A 12,937-nucleotide genomic window follows, 5' to 3' on the forward strand; every position below is an offset into this window, starting at 1 on the left:
GAAGACTAGAATACACGAAGACGAAAACAAGACCCACGAAGATTACCAAAATGTTCTCTTGAAGTTCATCTACCCACATCGAGAGACCCCTCCCTTCAAAGACGAAGAACACGACTTGTTTTTGTCTCTAACTCTTTTCTTTCCTAGTTTTTTACTTCTATTTTCGTTTGTTTTCACTTTTTACTTTTTCAAAGTGGTAGGCTAACATGGCAGCGACTCCCTGGCATTTGCACCTCTCGACTGTACGTAGAAGAACTGTTTTCCAACGAATTATTGAACGGATCTTCATATTTGAGAGGCCTTGAACTGAGTGCATGGAATTAACAAAAAAAAGTACCCCATTATTGGCGCAAAGAGAACGTCATAACTAGAAACTTGGGAGCATATATACAAACCAGTTGAAGAAGACTACATGGAACTTTTTAGTTCAGCATTTTCTTCTGGGAGAAAAGAGAGTTCCACTGGGAAAACTAGAGTTTAATCTAAAGTGAAAGAACAAGCTTGAAGATTTCCATCCCAGAGAACAGCAGATCATACTGCATGTACATCAAAAAGTAAATTCAGATTTCCAAACGAGAAAAAATAGCAAGAGAGAGAGAAATTACTAAGCTTTGCTACTCATCATCCCACACACTATACTTATTTTTTTAATTTAATTTTTAACTTTTTTGGTTTTATTCCTCCTAAATTAATTGAGTTATTCTACTCATCATCCATACACCACACATTTGATAAGGAAAAAAAATAAAAAATCATGTGTGACGTATGATGTGAAGATAATGAATAGATTTTTAAAAAATTACCTGGTTGGGGAAGAGAAGTTGAGACTTCGGTCATTTTTCTTAGATAGGTAACGATGTGCGGTTACTTTGAACGGTAATTAAGAGGGGACATATTTCTGATCATGCAATTTCAAAACGCTAATAGCATTTTCATAGATCTCATAATCTTGAGTTTTCACTACAAGAAATTAAATTTTTTCCAGCGATTTTAAGATCGCCGAAAAAAGTCCTTTTTTTGCGGCGATTTTTAAGTTGGCGCAGAATTTCAACACAAAGTTGACGAATATTGGAGGAGAATTTACTGCTTATTTTTTGTGGCGACTTTTGTACCTTTTGTAACTGTAGCGGCTTTTTATTTGCGGCGAATTTAAAATCGCCGCAAATAGATACTTTTCCTAGCGAATGTCGCCGCTGTAAAAGCCGTTTTCTTTTTAGCGGTGAATAAGTAACGCCAGAAAATGTAATAAAATTAAATCCCCCGTGTTTTCACCTCATTCCTCTAATTCCCTCCAGCCGTCTCCTCCCCCCCTCCCATCTCCTTCCCAATCCCTCTTCTCCCCCGATCCCCACTCTTCATGCCTCCACGCAGCAGCCACTGCACGCCGCCGTCGATGCACCCTCACCGTCCACCTCCACCGTCGCTGGCCAACCCAGCCAAGCCCCTCCCTCACGGTTTCTCTCTCCCGCAATTCTCCCTCGCTCTTCACGATCGAAGTCCTTTCTCCTTCGGGTTCCCAGTGCCATCGCGTTCTCAGCCGCCACACCACCTCCATGTACCGGCGTAGCTACCCCCCCAGCGGTCCCTAGCCCTTCCACCGAAGCTTTCCCTCTCTCTCACCGTCGATCTTCTCTCCTCCTCACGGATCTCGCTTAAGCTCCTCGTACAAGTCCTACGCCACCTTCCTCCACTACGCAGGACTGCCGCAAGTCAGCCCTCCACACGGTCGCATGGCCACCCCCATGCTCCACTGCCTCCCCTTCAACACCGTAAGCCAACCTAGAACAGAGCACTGTTTTTGTTTACCAGCATATAGGAAAGTAGCTTTTATCTCCAATTAAGTGAAATTCTTAATTGGATTGGAGAAATTCTTAATTGTTTATAGAGTTTGTATCTCCCATTTTACTCAAGTTATTGATAGCAAGTGATGACTGATATTGTCGTGGAAACAGGCTTGGTTTTCTCTTTCAATTTTTTTTTTATAAATTGCCTATGCATGTGTTTGTGTATGTATAATGTAACTGAGGCCATATAGTGTAAATTAAAAGATCTAGCTTCTCACTTTATTTCCTTCACTACTTTCCTAGATCTTCTTTAATTTGTTTTGTTTATAGGAAAGCATGCAAGGAAAGAACATAACAATTACTAGGATCGTTAAGGATAAACACATTCTTTTGCGTGCACTCGACCTAGCTAGGTAAACATATAGGGTAAGAAGTTTGGAGAATTGTAGTGCTAAGGAAATTTTCATTTCTTGTGCCAACTGTGTTAATAAAACTGCTTGGGGATGTGATTAGAAACATTACAAATTTAGAGAGGTTAATTGTAAGAACCAAAATAGTAATATAGGATATTTTACCCTTCTATATACATATATATATACATGTGTGTATGTGTGTGTTTTTACTGTCCGTGGCATGCAGGCAACAGTAGTGGTGATCATACGTGCATATAGTTCAAGCTATAGTATTATTTCTTTGGAGTTTGTAATTTTTTTCCTTTTGGAGCTATATTAACCTTGTTACTATAGCTTATTCCTCTAGTTCCTTATGTTGGATTTTATTATAAAGAGTGCTCCAACTATCCATCAAAGACTCACCATTTGAAGAGCCATTTTTTGAATTTAATTACTGCCTTGGCTCCTTACAGTGACGATACTCAAGAAATTGGCTTTGCTGCAATAAGTAAGGAAGATGGTTTGTGATGCCTTGCATTTTGTTGTTACATTTGATAATTTTCGAGTTTATCAAGAACTATCCATGGATAATTAGCTAATCAATGGCCTTGTTAGTTTCTTTTTTGAGCAACCAACCAACCAAATAAGAACAGGATGAAAAAAGAACAAAAATTTAGTCACATCAACACATGTTTGAGGATAGATAAGGTTGTTGGGTCAGATGGGGTTCACTCCCATCTTTTCGATGTTTTCTCTTGAAACTCATATTTTGCACATTATGTTTACTTTTAAATCATTTGTTTTAGGTATGTGTAAATGGGGTTGCAACTCTCATCTAGTGATGCCATAGATGCTGCCATTAAAATTGCTACTGTTGATGTATGTGTTTGTCTTGTATGTAGATATATATTTATTATTGTGTGGAGAATTTTATTTTCCTATTAACTTTGTTGAAATCTTGTAGGTCACCATACTAGTAGTTGCAGTACCCGAAGGGCTTCCCTTGGCTGTTACCTTAACATAAGTTTGCCTGGCCTTATATATAATTTTGTTCAGATTCTTGACTTTCTTAATCTCTCCTACATGTCAACCCATGTTCTTTCATTTTACTATTTTTCTTTCCGTAGTTCTTGTATTACCTTCAATTTATATATAGCTCAGATTGGTATTACCGACATCACCAATTTCTTCGTGGCTCAAGCAGTTGAGATATTCTAAGCCTACTTTCCCATTAACTTTTGATGGTGCTGCTTCTAATTTCTTATTAGTGCAACCCATATTCGCCGGAAATAAAGTGCCGGTAAAGTTCATCAGGATTAATAATTGGCATGTATGCAGCATAAAGCCGACCAGATTAGGAATCGGAAATCTAGGGGTTCTAGTGGTGCAAAAGCATCTGAGTAAGGTGAAATAATCACATTTGCTGATGTTGCTAGTGTTGATGAGGCCAAGGAGGAGCTAGAAGAGATCGTGGTATGCTAGAGACTACTTAGATTATGATTAAAAAATTTTCAAAATATATATGGAGTCCTAGATGCTTCCTTCTCATTCAGTAATTTTTTCAATATCTTCTTGGACATTTAAGGGGGTATATTCATGACTTTCTTGTATCTTTTTCTATTTATAGTTGGATAAATTTCTTGTACACATCTTGTTGTACTTGGAATGTGCCTTTTGCACTTTTTAATAAAGAAAGTAATTTTTTATTGTGATCTTTGTTTGCCAGGAATTTCTTCGGAATCCTAAAAGGTATATACGACTTGGTGCTCGTCCTCCTAGAGGTGTTCTCTTGGTAAGTTTTTCAGAGATTAATAATGAATGTGGGCCTCATTATGAACCTATGAATATGAAGTTATGATGTCACTAGAAAGTTTTGATAACTGCTTGGGTGAGGCCAACCCTTCTAATTCTCTTTGTAAAGATGTCTTGTACCAGAAGTTAGTTATTGTTTCCCAATCTACAAAATTTTCTGGTTGACATTTTTCATGATTCGCACCAGTGTTTGTATGCCATTCCATGTTGGTAGATTATTACCTGTGATATAAGTTTGACATGTAATTAGTAAATGTGGCACTGTTTATCTTACATGTGGGTCTTTCTGGGACAGGTAAGACTCTCCTGGCAAAGGCTGTGGCTGGGGAAGTTGAAGTGCCGTTTATTAGTTGTCCTGCCAGTGAGTTTGTAGAGTTGTATGTTGGCATGGGTGCCTCCCGTGTGAGAGATCTATTTGCACGGGCAAAGAAGGAGGCACCATCAATAATCTTTATTGACGAGGCAAAAGTCTAGAAATCTCTTATTGTGTTGGATAATTTATGTTCAATCTTCGAAGTTGTCAATACATTTCAGGTTACATTTTTTTTTTTATGTAGATTGATGCCGTAGCAAAAAGCCGTGATGGAAAATATCGAATTGTAAGCAATGATGAGCGAGAACAGATCTTGAATCAGCTGCTCACTGTAAGCTTAACGAGCCATAGTTTTCCAGTTTCTTGAACATTTTATCTTAGTTAAGACTGTTCATCCGGGCCGGGTTTTTTCCCGGCCCGGTCCGGAACCCGGAAAACCGGATTTCGATTCCGGGTTCCGAACCGGATCAAATACGGGCCGGAACCCGGATTGCCAAAACCCGGACCTGTCCGGTCCGGGTAGGGTTTGAAACCCGGATACCGGATTTCAAACCCGGTACCCGGATTCCATTTTATTCACCCCGCCGCTTTCCATTCGTTTTTCACTCTCTCGTCCAAACACTGCCCCAATCGAAACTCTCGTTCTCTCCATCTTCTCGTTCTCCAATCGAAACCCAGAGTCCAAACCGAAACCTCTTGATGTCTCTGTGAAACCCTAGCTCTCGATCTCGATCTCTCTCTCTCTCGCCCAAAGCCCAAACCGAAACCTCTTGATGTCTCTCTGTGAAACCCTAGCTCTCGATCTCTCTCTCTCTCTCGCCCAAAGTCCAAACCGAAACTGAAACCTTAGCTCTCTCTCTCTCTTTGTCTCTCTCTCCAAAGCCATAGCCTTCGAGTTTCTGAGGCATTTTCTCTCGCTGGAGTTTCTGACACTATATCAGAAGGCTTGAGCCAGGAAGACTTTGGGAGTGAATCGTGGGTAAGCTGCTGCTCTTTTTCAAAAAAAAAAAAAAAAAATCTTTTTGAGGTATTTAGATGTTTTCAAAACCGATCTGTGCTTTATTGATAAGAATCGGCACTCTAGTTTCGTTAAGCTCTAATTTTTCTAGATTTTTTTTTAAAAAATCAGTTGTGTTTCTGGGTGGAGTGTAAAATAAGAGCAACGCATTTATGGTGAAGGGGTTATATGCCTTAGAAAAATGAGAATTCATTTGTGTGCTTGGATTGTGGGTAATAGTTGAACATACATGTTGCAGTTGGCCAAAGTTGCGCGCTTTATGCTTGTAATTCAATGGAACTCAGTACTGATAATTATATTTTTATAGTGATGAACATTTTGGGTTTCTATGTTGTTGCTTTCAAGGTTTTTGACGATGGTGTTTCTGGAAATGCTTTGGGGTTAGCCTTTATTTTGGGGTTAGTCTTTAGGATAATCTTACTTACTAAAAAACTGGGATCAAATGAAATATAGACACGAGATAGACTTGGGGTTAGTCTTTATTGGCTCTGCTTTCTCATATTAATGGACATGCATGCATCAGGCACTTTTGTCCAAATCACCACAAAACACAAAACTTTGAATATATAAATAAATCATAAGTACCGAGTTTCCTGCTTCCACTTCCATCGACCAATAGGCACTTTTGCACATCATCATCCCTTACACGATTCTATTTTAACCATGTATTAGCCAAGCACATGTATTATTATTCAATCCCCAACCAAGTTTCTAATTTAAAAATAACTCACAATTTGTATGATAATATTCTAACATGCATATGAAAGGTTCTACAACCAAATGAGAGAATGTTGAGATATGGCTATTATAAATAATAAAGACCAATTGAAAGCAAGTATATGAGCATCATGAGTCATGACAATAAAATAAAGAAACTCATGCATGCGCATATTTAATACAAGAACTACCCCCATCCCCTCATGACAATAAAATAAATTGATAGGAACAGAGAGATATATAGCAAAACAGGGGCCAGAGATTTACCTGACCCAAGCTTCCAATTACTGATTGTTTACTGTCTTGCCAAGATTTTGTTTACTGTCTTTGCCTAAACTTACCATAAACACTTTGATCCTGAAATGGACATCTATTGCCTAAACTTACCATAAACACTTTGTTAGATTTTTGTTTAGCTTAGATTCTTTGTTGTTATTATTTTGTTAGATGTGATTGGTGGTGAATAGGGTTTTATAGACTTGTTTTGCTTGACTATTTCAGAGAAAAGCAAATGCTTTTTATAGATGATTGGTGGCCTAATAATGATGTTTAGCTCATGCTTCTTTTTCTAATCTCAATATTACTTGGCCTAAAATGCATTTTAATTTTGCTTACCCAAACAAGCTTATCTGAAAGTTCACTTTTGTGTATTCGACCAAGTCAAAGGGTGGGTTTCCGCTCATTTTTGTGGAAAATGTTCTTTGCGAAGCATGATGACTACAAGCTGGTAGATGGAAAGCATTTTTTTCTAGTGAAATGGTCTGGTTTTCATGTAGTAACCTTGGGAAGGGAACACGATTATTCGATTCATTTACTTTACTTATAAAAAAAAATTACTACAAGGTAGATGGAATGAAATATTTCTTTTGTTACTGAACCCTTACTGCTTGAAAAACTGGCATGAATTAAGTGATGAAGAAAGTAACCCAATTGAAGCTGGCAATGGTGGATAATCATAACTAATTGCCTTCTAAATTGAAAAATTAAATAAATATAAGAAGAAAAACTAGTCTTAGGAAATTTTATCTTGAAATAAAGAATAAATTTTATTATTATATGCATTTATTATATGCATTTGCTTGAATTATGCATTTGTTAGTTGAAGTTTTTTATTTTTTAAATCTAGTTACATACTTTTATTCATTAAAAAATATTGAGTACAACTCAAAATATTTGATTCTTGCCAAACATTATTGCTGCACCCAATCAATTGAACTTATAAAACATTATTGCCAAACACTAGCACATGCATTTGCAAGCATACAATGGACTGTTTTGGGTGATATTGAATCTGATATGCATCTTTTCGCTGACTGCCCTTTAACTAGCTAGGACTGTTTGGGTGCATTTCTTGACATTATTTTGATGTATCGTCATTAATTTCAAAACCATTTTGAGGTGCTGCAATCTTTATACTTAAAACCATAAATTTTTATATTCATTTTCTTTACTCTTTTTTAATATTCTATTTGAATATAATATGCAAAACTAGTTAATGTGCTTTTTGATTTCTTGGTTGCAGGAATTGACAATGGACTATTATTTGGTGTGAGATTAAATCACTGATAGGAAGACCGTGCTGCTAATTTTGTAACTCATTTATTGTAATTTTGTGTTTGATAATGTAATTTATAAATACCATTAGTGTAATTTATAAATACCATTAGTGTAATTTATAAATACCATGAGTGTAATATGTAGTGGATTGCATTATTATGAATCTGTTATGCATGCATAGATGAATATTGGATTTTTTTTTTTTTTTGTTTCACATGCATTTGGTATTTTTAGAACACAAATATAATTATGTGTTTCATGAACTTGACTTCTTAGAATAAAAAAATTAATAAAATAATGGCTTTTACTTTAAAAAAAAAAAAAAAAACGGGTACAATCCGGAACCCGGATTTCCGGGTTTCAAAAACCCAGATCAACCCTGGTTCCGGCCCGGGCCTGACCCGGATCAATCCCATCCGGATTCCGGCCCGGGTTTGAAACCCGGATTCCGGTCCGGGTATACCCGGATTCCTGGGTCGGAACCCGGATGAACACCCCTAATCTTAGTCACTGATGTCAATCAGTGTGTGTTTAATTTTATTTCAGGAGATGGATGGGTTTGATAGTAACTCAGCCGTAATCGTTCTTGGAGCAAGTAATCGCTCAGATGTATTAGACCCTGCACTTTGTCGACCAGGGAGATTTAACTGAGTGGTTATGGTTTGTATTCTTGTTCTCTTATCTGTCCAAAATCCAAATGTTGAAGTCTGACAAAGCATGTGCTCCTTAGCTTGGGTATAGTATCAGGATTAATTTTGTGGATTTGGCAATTTCCTTTTTGTTTTTTTTTTTGTTTTTGTGAAATATCTTTTCTGGCGATTAAAATTCTCATGAAATTTTTTTTTATACATTAAACTTATTTCTGACGATCATATATCGCATGAAATACTCTTTACCGGCATTTTAGGTTATTTGCGGCAAATATTATTCGCCGCAAAAAGTTTTCCCAACATTAGTAGCGATTTGTTTTATTTTTCGAGACAACTATAATTCGCCGTAATTGCTGAATTACCAGCGATGTTATGATCGCTGCAACTGAGTTCACAAAACCAAAAACTCAATTGCAGCGATTTTTAAATTGATGGTATTGATCTATACCGGTGCATTTTTATCGCCGCAATTGTTATTTCAATACTATTTAGCCAATTGCGGCGATTTCAAAAAATCGCTGGGAAATTATATTTCCGGCAATTTTCCTTCTTTTAGGGATAGTATTAAATCGCTGGGCTGGAAAATGATGATAGGCGGCGATTTTATTGGTTTTCCCAGTGAAAATGAATTGCCGGAAAAGGTGATTCCCCTTGTAGTGTTTTTTATAATTTTAAAACTAAAGGGTTAATGAAAACTAATTTCTTATTGTTGGTATTATGGTGTTGGATTTATAAGGCATAGCAATAAGTTATATAAATCGAAGTATATTCTTCTAATTAAAAGTAAATTCAGATTTCCAAACGATAAAAAATAGCAACAAAGATAGAGATTACCGAGCTTTACTACTCATTACTTCACACACCATATTTATTTATTTATTTATTTTCGTTTTTATTCCTCATAAACTAATTGAGTTATTTTACTTATCATCTATACACCACACATTTAGCAAAAAAAAAAAAATCATGTGTAGTAAGTGATGTGGAGATAAAGAATATAATTTTTGGAGAATACCTAGTTGGGGAAGAGAAGCTAAGAATCATTTCTTTTTTTTTTTAGATAAGTAGCGACCTGCGGTCACTTTGAACAATAATTAAGAGGGAGCAAATTTTTGATCCAGCAATTTCTAAACGTTAATATCATTTTCATAAATCTCATAATCTTGAGTTTTTATAATTTCAAAACTAAAGGGTTAATGAAAACTAATTTCTTATTGTTGGTATTATGGTGTTGGATTTATTAAGGCATATCAATAAGTTACATCAATCGAAGTACATTCTTCTAATTAAAATAGAGTTAGGGATGGTAGATAGATTCCAATTGCATGATAATGAGTTAATTTCCAGTTTTATAATATTTTATACTAATTTTCTTTGAAGTAACTAAGATTTTTATTTTCAGTTTACATATTCCTGCTAATTTTTGAAGTAACCAAAAATGTATTATTTTGGCAATGCTCTCTATTTGTGTAAAGAAATATGAGATGAAATATCTAAGTCAACCGCTGATACTCATACACGTTTTCATATGGAGTTATTAATGTGCAAAATATAGATTTTTTTTGTTTGGAAGTTAAACTCATTTCAACTCATCATTACAACTTTTTCAAATTTCAATACAAAATATAATAAACAATTCAATTTTTTCAAATTTTAAAATAATAATAATAAACAATAATATTCTAATAATATTTTATCATCTCAACTCAACTCAGTTCAACATTCAAACGCACCCGTATTTGTGTCAAGAGATATAAGATGACTCATCTCATCTCAATCTCAAAATTTCTCAAAATTTCATTTTCAAACATCACTAAAATACAAAATACTTTTAAATTTTAAATTTTAAATTTTTTTGTCTAATTATTTTATAATTATTACAAATTTTTTAAACTTTCAAACAAAACATAAAAACAATATATTTTTCTCTAATTTTTTGAAATTTAATAAAATATATTAATTTAAACTATTTCATTATTATCCACAAACTATTTCAATATGTTTTTATATATGTTAGCAGTTACGGATTACATATTTATGTCATGGAATGCAAGTGCATCTACCATTCACCAACTTAAATTTATCTTGTATCCATGTGCTTCTCTTATTGGGAATGGGGGACTGCGCTCATGGATTACATGTGACGTCCTCACTAATTACTTAAATAAAATAAGTGAAATGTTTCTAGATAGTCTTGCTGTTTGTAGAGAAAGTCCTCCAATAAACATAAGATACGTAAGAAAGTGGTGAATGAGAATAATACACAACAATACAGGTGATTAAAACCGAATTGCTCTGCATCCAGATCTTCTCTTTATCGAAATCCTTTCCCCACTGAAACCCTTCACCACTGCACAACAACTCGTTGCCGCCATTGACCGTGCACTGAGATTTTGCCGTCGTCGCCACCAAACGGAGACCCCACAGTTGTTGTCACCATCTTCAAGATCTTGCCGTCGCCCACCATGGTTGCCGTCGCCCATTAGGTGTTCATCACCCACCAAAACTAGATTTTGTCATCTCCCACTACGTGCTTGTCGTGCTCTCTGCCATTGATCCAGAAGTCGAAATCCATTGAATATAAAGATCAGAATCCATTGAATATAAGGATTAGAGATGAAGCTCACTTTTTTTTTGTCAAAAAAATAATTTATTCTGATTCTAAATACCTCCAGGGAGGAAAAAAGAATTAAACTTGGCCTCTGATCTTGAACCTCTTGGGTGCCTTTTTCGTTTATGAAAATTTTGACGTTTTGGTTAGATATCATGTCCAAGTTGATCGCAGGGTAGCTTACAAAATGAGAGACAACTGACGAATGGTTATTTTCTTTTCTTTTTCTTTTTCTTTAAAGGTTGATGGATATTATATCCTGAATTTGACTATTTCTTAGAACAAAAGAACTTTGAGCATTTCTTAAGAGTGGGGTGGGGGTCGGGGTGGGGGTGGGTTTGGGTTGGAATACGAAGACAGGGAAGCACGATTTGTTGGTCTATTCTGTTCTGGTGTAGGCAAATGCCTGGTAATTAAAATAAAATACTTACGTGCCAGACTGTTATTGGAGGGGTGGTTATTGAGCAAACCAGCTCGGATTGGTCTCTAAGTTTTCTCATTAAGTAATTAGGTTTTATCTCATAGATGTATTTGGGAAGAATTGTTTCTATCAAATCACATTGAATAAAATCTATGTTTTATATTCATATTTTTTATTTGTGGAATTGCCATGGCTGCTTGTGCAGTTACGTTGGCCGCTACTGTTTATACCTTATAGAATGTGATTGAAAATCAAATAATTAGATAGGTTTTTTAGAATATAATTTTGAGTTAATTGTATACGACGTTGTGACTTCAAAATTCTATTTCCTACTTCTGTTTAAATTAGATAGGTCATTGTAAGGGTGCTACCCGCCCCCAATGGGGTGAGGGCACCCCTTCCCCGCACTCTGCCCCGGGGTGCTACATTTTATTTGATTTAAAAATTATTTCTAACTGCAAAAGTAATTAAAAATATATTTTTAGACCCAAATTATAAATTTCAATTTTGTAAATATGACTATAATTTAAAAACTATGTAATTTTTAAATTTGCTAGTGCATATTTTGTGTAAATTGTAGTGTATTAATTTTTTAACTATGTAGTTTTTAAATTTGCTAATCCATATTTTGTAAACAAATCTAACAAATTATAATATATATTTATATATACATAATTTGTAAAATATAAATATATATTTATGTTTATATATGTATATAATATATATATAGAAATATAAGCGGGGGCGGGGCACAGTTGGGTCCTCCCCGCCACCCACCCTCGCTAGGGGCCCTAGATGCTGGGCTGGGCAGCGGGGGCAAGGCCCTGCTGCCCACCCCTAGGTCATTGGACTATTGTACCTTATTTTCTCTCTCCCGGTGGCAAACTCTAGTCTGTTGGCTTCTATTTCCTCGCATATCTAACTTTTTACCCCTTATCTACCTGTCAGTCCCATCTTTCTTTGTCGATCGAAGCTCCATTGTTTTACCATCTGTGGCCTGTAAATCGGGATAGGCATGCAACGTTTGCTAGGATGTACACCCGCAAGGAAAATTAAGTCTAAAAACTAACCGATGTAGTATCATAAATCTGAAAGAAACCATTATTTCATTCTCAGAATATCTCGATGAAAGCCCATAAAATAAGTTCAATAGATGATCGGATTAAAAAACAGTTCTTCTGGGGGCAACTGGGGTTGCGTCCCCGCCTGACGTGGCTTTTTTAAAATTAAAAAAAAAAAAAAACGAAGAAAGCGGGAAATCAGAAATGGGTCTCCATTTTCATCCATCTGCGAGCTACTAGTCCATCGTCGTGGTGGAGAGAGCGATTGGTTCTGTGATTAAAGTGCTGAGAAAAATTTGTCTATGAAGGTAGCCGAAGATTCAGATTTTCTTTTTTTTTTCTTTAATGTGGTTTGGCCGATCTGGAACAAAAAGAGGAAAGATGTTGTCCCAACAATTTGTTGCAAATGTTTTTCTCCATTTAATGTTTTGGTCAACTTTACTTCAATTTTAATTATTTCTCTTAGGTTTATAAAATTATTAGAGTAGCAGAAGTTTGGTATATGGAATAAGAAAAGAAAATTTTTCTTTTCAGATCCAACCACATAGAAGAAAAAATTTATCAGCACTTGAAAAATGGTATAATTTCTTGCAATTAAAAA

At 35.5% G+C, this 12,937-nt stretch overlaps 1 long non-coding RNA gene across 1 annotated transcript; it reads right to left on the minus strand.

Moving 5' to 3' along the window:
- Positions 1 to 10,446: 10,446 nt before the first annotated feature.
- Positions 10,447 to 11,145, minus strand: LOC108984988. The gene is made up of 2 exons (XR_001995113.2): positions 10,913 to 11,145; positions 10,447 to 10,789 (listed from the first exon to the last, which is right to left on the minus strand). It is a non-coding gene; the product is annotated as an uncharacterized LOC108984988 (long non-coding RNA).
- Between the last annotated feature and the right edge of the window lie 1,792 nt (positions 11,146 to 12,937).

The sequence above is a fragment of the Juglans regia genome, chromosome 2 (genome assembly GCF_001411555.2).
Source record: "Juglans regia cultivar Chandler chromosome 2, Walnut 2.0, whole genome shotgun sequence".
Classification (NCBI taxonomy): domain Eukaryota; kingdom Viridiplantae; phylum Streptophyta; class Magnoliopsida; order Fagales; family Juglandaceae; genus Juglans; species Juglans regia.